The sequence below is a fragment of the Curcuma longa genome, unplaced genomic scaffold (assembly GCF_044706935.1).
Source record: "Curcuma longa cultivar G26 ecotype Majalengka, Jawa Barat unplaced genomic scaffold, ITB_CL_G26_1.1 contig_10212, whole genome shotgun sequence".
Classification (NCBI taxonomy): domain Eukaryota; kingdom Viridiplantae; phylum Streptophyta; class Magnoliopsida; order Zingiberales; family Zingiberaceae; genus Curcuma; species Curcuma longa.
In genome coordinates, this window is record NW_027428539.1 from 7,898 (window position 1) to 19,741 (window position 11,844).

The 11,844-nt window shown below is 38.2% G+C and overlaps 1 pseudogene; it reads right to left on the bottom strand.

Moving 5' to 3' along the window:
* Positions 1-1,698: 1,698 nt before the first annotated feature.
* LOC141815775 (uncharacterized) lies at positions 1,699-5,318 on the bottom strand (annotated as a pseudogene).
* Between the last annotated feature and the right edge of the window lie 6,526 nt (positions 5,319-11,844).

An 11,844-nucleotide genomic window follows, 5' to 3' on the forward strand; every position in this document is an offset into this window, starting at 1 on the left:
TGTAGGCCCAAAGAGCATCATCTAATCTCTTGCTCCAATCCTTCCTGTCCGGTTTCACAGTTTTTTCAAGAATTGACTTCACTTCTCTATTCGACACCTCAGCTTGTCCATTTGTTTGGGGATGATAGGATGTAGAAACTCTATGTGAAACCCCAAATCTTCTTAGCATAGCTTCCATTTGTCTATTGCAAAAATGTGTCCCTCTATCACTGATTATTGCCCTGGGCACTCCAAACCTGCAGAAAATATGAGTCCTGACAAAACTAACAACAACAGAAGCATCATCAGTCCTGGTGGGAATGGCCTCCACCCACTTGGAAACATAATCAACTGCTAACAATATATATGAAAATCCAAAAGAAACAGGAAAGGGACCCATGAAATCAATGCCCCAAACATCAAAGATCTCACAAAAAAGCATGTAATGTTGATTCATCTCATTCCTAGGTCCTATGTTTCCAGTTCGTTGACACCTATCACATGATCTACAAAAAACATAGGCATCACGAAAAAGGGTAGGCCAATAAAAACCACACTCCAACACCTTCCTAGCAGTCCGCTGAGGTCCAAAATGCCCACCAAACTCAGATGAATGACAAAATGTAAGAATAGACTGAAACTCAAACTCAGGTATGCATCTCCTAATGATCTGATCACTACAAAATTTCCACAAATAAGGATCGTCCCACACATAATATTTTGAATCACTTTTCAATTTATCCTTTTGAGCTTTTGAAAATTGTGCAGGAAAAACATGACATACCAAAAAGTTTACCAGATCTGCATACCACGGTGACTCACCATGCACCTGAAAGAGCTGCTCATCTCTAAAGTCATCATCAATAGCTGAATGATCCATATCACCCTCAATTCTGCTCAAGTGATCTGCAACCAAGTTCTCCTTCCCACTCCTATCTCGAATCTCCAAATCAAACTCCTGGAGAAGAAGCATCCATCTAATCAATCTGGGCTTAGCATCTGGCTTCTTGAGGAGAAACTTCAAAGCTGCATGATCAGAAAATACAACCACGTGAGAACATAATAAATAAGATCGAAATTTATCTAATGCAAAAACAATGGCAAGAAGCTCCTTCTCTGTCGTGGTGTAATTTGCTTGAGCCGAATCCAAGGTCTTCGAAGCATAATAGATCACATGTGGTGCCCCATCAACTCTCTGTGCAAGTACTGCCCCTACAGCAAAATTAGAAGCATCACACATCAGCTCAAATGGTAAAGTCCAATCGGGTGGCTGAATAATAGGTGCAGTAACCAAAGCCTCCTTCAATCTCTGAAAAGCCTCCTTACACCTCTGATCAAAATGGAACTCTACATCTTTCTGAAGCAACTGAGACAATGGATGAGCAATCTGACTGAAGTCCCTAATAAATCTCCTGTAGAATCCTGCATGGCCAAGAAAAGCTCGAACATCCCGCACGCATGCGGGGTAAGATAAAGAAGATATAACACTAACTTTAGCAGGATCTACTTCAATGCCTTTCCTAGAGACTATATGACCTAAAACAATACCATGCTCAACCATAAAATGACATTTTTCAAAATTAAGCACCAAATCAGTCTCAATGCATCTATCTAAAACCCTAGACAAGTTTTCTAGACATGCATCAAATGACGAACCATACACAGAAAAATCATCCATGAAAACTTCCATGCAATGCTCTAATAAATCACCAAAAATGCTTACCATGCATCGCTGAAAAGTCCCTGGAGCGTTGCAAAGCCCAAATGGCATCCGTCTATAAGCAAATGTACCAAAAGGACACGTGAATGTGGTCTTCTCCTGATCCTCTGGGTCGATGCAAATCTGAAAATATCCAGTGTACCCATCAAGGAAGCAATAATGTGACTTACCCGCCAACCTCTCTAGCATCTGATCAATAAATGGCAAAGGGTAGTGGTCTTTTCTGCTTGCTTCGTTCAGCTTCCTATAGTCCACACAAACTCTCCAAGCATTCTTCACTCTGGTGGGCACCAACTCATTCTCCTTATTAGCCACAACTGTCACCCCTGACTTCTTTGGAACCACATGAATAGGACTAACCCACTTACTGTCAGAAATAGGGTAAATAATACCTGCCTGTAGAAGTCTAGTCACCTCTTTCTTCACTACATCAAGCATCAGTGGGTTAAGTCTCCTCTGGGGCTGTCTCACTGGTTTCACATCCTCCTCCAAGAAAATCCTATGCATGCAAATAGAAGGACTGATACCAGGAATGTCTGCTAGGCTCCATCCAATGGCTTTTCTGTGCTGCCTCAGAATCTCTAAAAGTCTGCTCTCTTGCTCCTGTTCTAAATTCTGGGCTATGATGACAGGCAACTGATGATTCTCTCCTAAGTAAGCATACTTCAAGTGTGAAGGCAACGGCTTCAATTCATCCTGTGTCTGCTCAACAGAAGGCGATTCTAGGGGTAGAGCTTCTCCTAAGCAATCCCCTACGCATACTTCTTCTTCTCTAGGCGATCCTAGGGGTAGAGCTTCTCCTAAGCAATCCCCTACGCATACATCTTCTCTATCCCTCTGAAATAATCCATCAGAAATATCATCCACTCCCAAATCTGTAAAATCTGCAAAATCTGTAGTCAAAACATCTCCAGAATCAATCTCAGAACAATCTGAACCCATCTGTGAAAAGAAATCCATATAATCCATCTCATCTGAAATATCCAAACTAAGAACAGAATGATCCTCTCTAGGATGCTTCATAGCGTCAAGAATGCTGAATCGAACCACTGTATCACCTACCTCCATAGAAAGTGTGCCCGCATGAACATCTATCTTTGTCCTTGCAGTCTTCAAAAATGGTCGTCCTAAAATAAGTGGAGATCTACTGGCCAGATAGTCTCCCTCCATGTCAAGTATATAGAAATCTGCAGGAAAGATAAGTTCTCTCACCTTAACCAATACATCTTCAATAACTCCAGCTGGGTGAGTCTGACTGCGGTCAGCTAACTGAATGACAACTCCTGTAGGCTGTAATGGTCCAATGCCTAAAGTCTGAAACACTGATTTTGGCATTACATTAATTGACGCTCCCAAATCCAGCATAGCATCCTTAAAAAGACTACTCCCTATCTCACAAGGCACTGTAAAAACTCCAGGATCTTCGCATTTCTGAGGAACAGTCTGAATAAGTGCTGACACATTCTTGCCCATGCTAATCAACTCATTTCCTTTCAACTTTTTCTTGTGCACACAAAGATCCTTCAAAAATTTTGCATACTTTGGAATCTGCTTGATCATTGTGAGTAAGGGAACATTGACTTCTACCTTGCTGAATAAATCCATAAGTTCTTGGAATTCCTTAGCTTTCTCCTCCTCTACATCCCTTCTTGGTTGAACCTTGCGTCGAGGAAAAGGTAAAGGAACTTGCTGCCCGGTATTTCCTTGCTCTAAATCCTCAATTTCTGCATTTCCAGCTTTACTGGTGGCTGCTGGAAAATTTCCAGCAGCAGAAAAGTTGCTGGAATTTTCTGGAATAACTCCATTCTCCTCCTTGTTTCTTGCTCCAAATCTATATGATCATCAATAATTGGTGTAGACCTTGAAGTTGGCACATTCTGGACTTCTGGAATTCCTTTATTGCTGAAATTTTCTTCCTGATTTGCTGGAAATTTCTCAACAGCAGCCCCTCCACTAGAACTTCCCAAAATTTTTCTCCCACTCCTTAAAGTTAATGCACTTACGTTCCCTTTAGGATTAGGAGTAGTTTGTGAAGGCAACTGATTTGAACCTTGAGATTGCAACTGGTTAATACTAGAAGCTAGCTGTCCAATTTGCCTTTCCAAATTTTGAAGTGCAGAATCTGTTCTTTGCTGGTTCTGATTTTGCTGAATAATTTGCTGCATTAACCCTTCCAATCTAGCTTGTTGTGGATCTGAATTTGAAGCATTACTAGGGCCTCCTTGGGTTAAACTCAACCGTGTAGGTGCTGGAAGTGCTGGCTGGAAATTCTGCCCTTGCTGAAAATGTTGATTTTGCTGCTGGAAATGAGGCTGGAAATGCTGATTAGGGTTCTGGAATTGCTGAAATGAATGCTGGAATTGCTGAAAAGGTGGCTGGAATTGGTTTGCAGGGTGGTATTGATGCTGATAATGCTGATTTTGCTGGAAACCTTGCTGATTTTGTTGCTGGAAATTCTGGTTAGGCTGAATCTGGTATTGCTGCTGGAAATGTTGATTTGAAGGCGGTTGTTGATAAAATGAGTTGCCATACCTCAAGTTTGGATGATCTCTCCAACCGGGGTTATATGTAGATGAATGCGGATCATATTTTGTTGGAATTGAGCTCTAGAAAATGCCGCCAAAGATTCATCTTGATGGAGATTAGGACAAAGTTCTGAATTGTGATCATTGCTTGAACAAATGCTACAAATCATGCCTTGTTTACATGGAAATTGAGCAATTGGCACACTAGAAGGCTGATTAGCATTATTCAAGACTAGTTGCTTCACCAAAGATGTTAATTCCATCAATGAACTCCTTATCTCCTTTTGTTCATTAGCAACCATCTGGACTTCACCAACTCCTCTAGTTGTGAGCGTTCTACTCCCAAATTGCTGTGAGTTTTCAGCCATGTTTGATATTAGCTCCCTTGCTTGTTCTGGAGTCTTGTTCACTAATGCCCCTCCAGCTGCTGCATCTATCATACTTCTGTCCATAGGTAATAAACCCTCGTAGAAGTACTGGACAAGTAACTGCTCACTAATCTGGTGCTGAGGACAACTTGAACATAATTTCTTGAACCTTTCCCAATAATCATACAATGTTTCCCCCACCACTTGTTGAATCCCACAGATACTTTTCCTGATAGTTGCAGTCCTCGAAGCTGGGAAAAATTTTTCCAAGAAAGCCTTCTTCATATCCATCCAAGAAGTGATGTATCCCGGTGGCAAATAGTACAACCAATCTTTTGCTACTCCAGTCAATGAGAAAGGAAAGGCCCTGAGCTTAATATCCTCTTCTGAAATTCCTTGTGGCTTCATGGTTGAACATACCACATGAAATTCATGTAAATGCCTGTTTGGGTCTTCTCCAGATAATCCTTGATACTTTGGAAGTAGATGAATCAACCCTGATCTCAACTCAAAATCACTCTCTAATGTAGGATAAGTGATGCATGAGTACTTGAAAGCTTCATCAGGAGCTGCAAGCTCCTTCATTGTTCTGCTATGATCAGCCATGAGAATATCTGAAGAACTTTCTGACTTTTCTGAATTTTTCTCTTGAATTCTCAAAGCTCTGAAGGTCCTTTCAATTTCAGGATCTAACTCAAACAATTTCTCTTTTGAAGACCTGGTCATGAAAACAATTCAATTAGCATTCAAGAAGATATTCTATGAAAACAAATACAATGATAGTCAATGAAAATCAAACATGCACAATCTAAAACAAACACACATTACTAGTAGGTTCCCCGGCAACGGCGCCAAAATTTGGTGTCTACCATTCTACGTGTCACGTGGTGCATCAAATTGATATAGATCGAAACATTTCAAAACTAAAAATAAAAGTGTAGTATGGAGTCCCAAGTCGTATTTTTCCAAGGATACTAATAAGTGTGTTTGAATTAGATTTTCAACTCTTTCTTTTTGGATTTTCTATAAAACAATTTAAAATGTCAAAACATCTAAACAAGAATTTAAACTAAAAACTAAACAAAATGCAATTAAATGAAAGAAATTACAGCTATTAAACTAAGAAAATTAAATGACTAAAAATTAAACTAATTAAATGCAGAATTAATAACAAAATCAATGCTATCAAATGAAACTAGAATTAACAAGAAATCTAACTCTAAATGCAATCAAACTACTTAACTCTAATGCAATTAAACTATCATTCCATCTTTGATTCAACAACACTAACTACAAAAAAAACCTAAATACGAAAACATCTGCCACTGCAAAATTCAGAACAAGAATTTAAAACAAAATTTCCAAAATCAAATGATCTTTCTATTTCAAAACAATAATGGAATGTTCTTATGCTAAAACAATCTAAACAACAATTAAACGATGAAACAACAACTAGATCTAGGTTAAAGAAATGCTGGAAAAATCATTCACAAACTCAAATCAAAGTTCAACTTCCTTCTCTTCACAGATCTGCGAAGAAACCTCAGGGAACGCCCTTGTGGTTCTCAACAGCCTCTTCCGAATCTTTCAGCCATTAAATCAAGAACATTCCAGCCACAGAGAACGCCCTTGAAGCTGGAATTCTTCGTCGCGTGAAGAACAGAGGATGAACAGCGATCTGAAATCTGGATATAGATCTGATTGCCAAAATTTGGTGAAGAATGGAAAATGGATGATTGTAGAAATTCTTGGAGAACTCCAGAGAAACCCTACAATCGGCTGGAAATCGCAGATCTAGGGAACGCCCTTGATCTGCTGGTTCGGCGGAATGCGAAGAAGAAATGCGTGATCTGGAAATCGATCTTGATTGCGATCTGATCACCCTCTTGTTAGTTGCTGAAGATTGCGGAAATCTGCCGTTGAGGATGGAAGATGACTGAGATCTGAGATGTGAACGGAGCTCGCCGTCGGTGTCGCGCGCGCGGAGAAAAGAATCGCGATCCAAAATTGCGAAGCTACTGTTCTCTTCTCAATCGCTGGTTTTCTTCTCCAGTGAACCGGGTTCACATGCCTCTTGGTCCGGTTCAGCAGCAATTTGAATTCCAATTCCTGGCTCAATTGATGGCTTGCTTCACTGATTTGATCAGTCAAGTTCAACAGTGACTTGACCTGGCTAAACTCGAGCTCATCTGACTTCCCGATCTTCACCTAAAACCAAAATTAACAAATCAATTAAGCAAATTTGAATTAACTCTAAAGAAAATCATGAATATCAATTTTAACACCAAAACCCATTATTTAACCCAAATAAACTCAAATGTTTATTAATTCGAAGTAAAATGCAATGCCAATTAAACCAATCATCAAAATTTTTGTCCTGTGGGGTTCTATGCTTTTCGGAGCGGATAGAATCTGGATCATAGGACGGAGATCCAGAACGCCAACACCCCCTTCACGAAAATGACCACTAAGTAAACCCCGAATCCTTCTCTTATTTTCCATTCCTATAATGCTTTTGTCACTAATTTTCTATTGTTGTTGCATTCATGCATCCATATAGAAGTATGGCTAGGCATGTTGAGGCTAGGCATATAGAGGCGGGTCATTGTTCTTCTAGGGCTTCTTCCAAGGGGAAGGGTCCTGCTGAACGACCTAGCGCGTTCAAGATCATTCTTGCTCGGTTTCTGCACAAGCAATTTTTTCACGATTACTATCCAGATGTTGTTCAGATCATCGCTCATTACCAATTAGCCACAATCATGTTCTATACCACTCCGATGCATTTAGATTTAGTTACTGATTTTTATGACAATCTGCATTGTGTGAGTGATGACCCTATTCTCTATTGAGCTCGCGTTGCCAGGCATGACCTTGACTTTTCGCCGACTACTTGGCGTTCTTTTCTGGGTTGTCATCCGGTCGACAACAATTTTGTTTGTTATCCAACTCTTCACGAGCCTCTTCTAGCTCCCTTTGATCATTTGACTATCGATCTTATGTTTGAGCATTTCTTTCACCGAGCCTGACCACCGCATAAGAAGATCTTTTCTGCTCAAGGTCCTTCAGCTCTCGATAATGTCCTTTTCAAGATCACTGTCAGATTTATACTTCCTCTGGTCACGCGTGGTTAGGCTTGCATAAGGCTGAGTCTTCTCTTTCTTTTGTATGCCCTTCGTCAGAGATTAGATGTTGACATTGGCTTACACATGTTTCATTGCATTGTCCACTTCACCAATCCTATCCAGAAGAAGATCCACATGCCTTTCCCTCACCTCATTACAGCATGACTTGCATTCTTAGGCATTGATGTGACTAGGGACAGGACAAACATCAAGCCTCTCATTGACTACGACCGCATTAGACTGAGGAACTTCTCCCTAGTTGGGATGAAGGAGGGTTATCATACCATGGAGTGGGAGGACGACCACGATGATCACGCCAACGAGCTTGGTGGTGAGGAGGCTGAGGGGGCACCACCTTTGCCAGTCTCGGATGGCTCTGATGACGATGAGTCTGAGGAGGGTATGGGCGACTACTTGGATGCAGCTTTTGAGTCTGTGGATACTCGGATTGAGGAGTTACGTCTTGAGATTACCGACTGCCTTGATGCTATTGAGGGGTCTGTTGCCCATTTGACCATGATGTTTCAGTCTTGGATGTCCGATCATCCTCCTCCGCCAACTTCTACCTCCGGTGGGGCATCGGCCAGTGGCGATCCTCCGCTCATGGATCTTGATTGACTATCACTCTAGCTACATTTCCCAATGTTTACTATGTTTATGTATGACTGTCACTCTAGCTACATTTCTTGTTTGAGTACTTTTATGTATGACATATTTTGGAGTAATTCGATCATCTCGTTTTGTATATGTTGTGATGTGTATGTGTGTATTGTCTATTTTCATATTTTTTATATACATACATGTTTTGTTGTCTTGTTTGCTATATGTGGGCTACATGTGGTTTTTCTTTTGCATGCATGGTTTTAGGGGGAGGTCATCCTCGTTATGTTATCCTTTCTCTATATGTGTGCTACATTTGCTATATGTCTTTTCTATTTTGATATTTGTCAAAGGGGGAAATAACTGTGCTCTAAAGTTTTTGAGTTGTCAAACATCAAAAAGGAGGAGATTGTTGTTGCAATCATGCCCATAAGTTGTATTTTGATGATTGACATCAATAAACTTTAGAGCACAAGATAAGTAATCTCACTTGTGTATCAAGTGTACAGGAAAGTCTTTACAGGGTAAGACAAATGAAGAAAAGTCCTTGCGGGTAAGAAGACCGGACGTGAGGCAAAAGGAAGTCTAAGAGGGTTGAGAAGTGAGCTCTTGGCACGAGAAAGTCCTTACAAGGTAAGGCAAATGAAGGAAAGTCCTTGCGGGTAAGAAGACCAGACGTGAGGCAAAAAGAAAGTCCAAGAGAGATGAGAAGCGAGGTCTTGGCACGAGAAAGTCCTTACGATGTAAGGTAAATGAAGATCAAGAAGGTTGACGACCAGACTCTTGATCAAGCGAGAAAAGAACGAGGGCATCACACGGTAAAACCTTATTTCAACCAACTAATCTTGGTATCAGTTGACTGGTTCTACCATGCCAGTCGACTGGTACAAGTAGTTTTGCTCGATTCAACACTCTAATCGACTGATAATTAAATCAGTCAAGTGGATTTTTTAATTAACTCGATTGATTCTCAAAATTAGTCGACTGATGCTGTTTCGGAAGCAAACAGAAGAGAATCGACTCGACTAATTCTCCACATCAGTCGACTAGTATCAATAGACTTGATTGATTCTTTGCATCAGTCGACATATTGTTTCTGTTTCGGAAGCAAATAGAATAGAATTGACTCGACTGATCATTTATATCAGTCGACTGATGCTGGTTCAGAAGCAAACAGATGTGAATTGACTCAACTGGTGACTTGATTCAACTGTAACAGTCGATTGATGAGAAAAATCAATCGACTGGTATTTGAATTTCGACAGAATCAGGTATGATTTTAGCAAGTTTAGTGGTCATTTTCTGACATTGACCAAATCAGTCGACTGACATGGTAAAAGCAGTAGACTGATATCAAAAGAAGCTGAATCTGTTTAAATGGTGAGAGCTAGTCATTGAGGGCTTCACCAATGCTGTTTTTTCTCCAAGTCTCAGTGCTATAGTGATCAAGAAATCCTCCTGGTGTTCAACTATAAACTTGGAGCAATCTCTAGAAGAAGAAGAAGCATATTCATCAAGTTGTGTGTAACATTTCTACTCTTCTTCTTCTTTGTGGTATTTGACTATTTTTATACAACCATTAATCTGCTGTAAGAAGGTTTCTCCGCCTTCGGGATTTGTCCGAGAAGGAGAGGATATAGTGGATGTATTAGAAAATAATAATAATAATAAATAAATTTTAAAGTGTGACTCATATGAAATATTAATTAATTTAAGAGATTTATTGGTCATTATTGGATTATGGGAAGTTATTTTAACCTCCCAAAATTGCACGTAGCCGACTTGATGGAAGTTGGCTATTTACGTACATGGGTTCTGTCTCTCCCAGAAGAGTCTCTTCACCGTAGCCATCAGAAAGGTGTGAAAAAGAAAGCGAAAGGGAAAGAGATAGATTGGGACTTGTAGTGATTTTCTTCTGCAGTCATTATTTCCTTTCTCATGGATCAAGGTAAGTTATCAATCTAAAAGCTGTATAAATGAGAATCATAAATTTCAAGATCTTTTATGTTTTAGTTTTCTGATTTTAAGAAAACTTCGATTTACATGTGGTATCAGAGCCAGGTTGTGAAATTTATGATTCTCTACGTATGATTATTTTTCCTAATTTTTATGAACCCTAATCATAAAAATTTGAGAATTTTCAAAATGCTTATTCACTGTGCAATTCTCAATTCTGATAAGTATAATGACTTGTTAAACAAGGATTTGGCATGAGATAAGAATGAAGTTTTTTCTCCATTGACTATTTCAACAATTATATTTTAATCAAAGTGGTATATATAACATGAATTACTTTTCTATTGTTTATTTCTTAAACTTACATATTTTTATTTTTTAGACTTACACGCTGTTATAGAAATTATTTACGACTCTTTTATGATTTCGGCTTTTATGCTTCACTTTATTACTATTGTGCCGAGATATGCATGTTAAGACTAGGAACATTCGAATACGGCAATTTTCAAATATACATATATGTATTTGAAATTTATGAATTGTAATAATTGATGGCTTTTAGAATTGATATTTAAAGCCATATATTAGTCGTACATTATTTTGAAATTGTTGGCGGTAAACTTCAATTAAAAATATATTGTTATAATATGTAATAGAATATTATATGCATATTAAATTAATATTTCAGTAATTTATTAGCCAATTTAATTCATTATTTAAAGGATTGTTGGCTATATGATTGCATATAATAATAATTTCAGCAAAATAAATTATATGTAATGCATATGGCAATTTTTATTAATATTAATATTTGCCTATAATGCATTTTACAATATTGCTGAATTAAAGTTTGTATGTGAACATAATTATTTATGAATTATTTAGTATTTAAAAATTAAAGTATGATAGATTTGTTAATCACCAAAGTGGTCAAATATGTAAGTTATTTAATTCCAAATTATATAATTATATTTCAATTACCCATAGATTTTGATGCTATATATGATATGATAATTATTGATTTATGGGTTAATTGAAGTTCATTGTTGTAAGACATTTATGGATCACCCAAAGGTTGATTAATTGTTCTTATAATTAATGGACATGATTGTTGGTAATGTTTGTGCACTATTAGTTTTATTTATATATCCAAAGATAATAAATATTTCTAATTAGTGCATATGTCATTACTAAATAATGTTAAATCTATTAGCATCATTAGAATTATTATTGTATGTTGATGTATCACCCAAAGGAGAACATTAATATACATAGAATGTTTATTTGTTGTCTGAATCTATTTTATATATTAATTTATGACTCAAAGTATTAATGTTAAGCATGTGTTAATTGTAGTACATGTTCCTGTTTCTTTACATTCGCATGCTATGTCTGTTCCAGTTTTTAATGGGTTGAATTTCTTTGATTGGAGTGAATAAGTCCAATTTCACCTTGGTGTGTTGGATCTTGATTTGGCACTCCAAGTAGAGAAACCTGCTGCTATTACTAATGCTAGTGGCAATGAAGAAAGAGCTCATTATAAGGCTTGGGAAAGGTCAAACAGACTTAGTCTA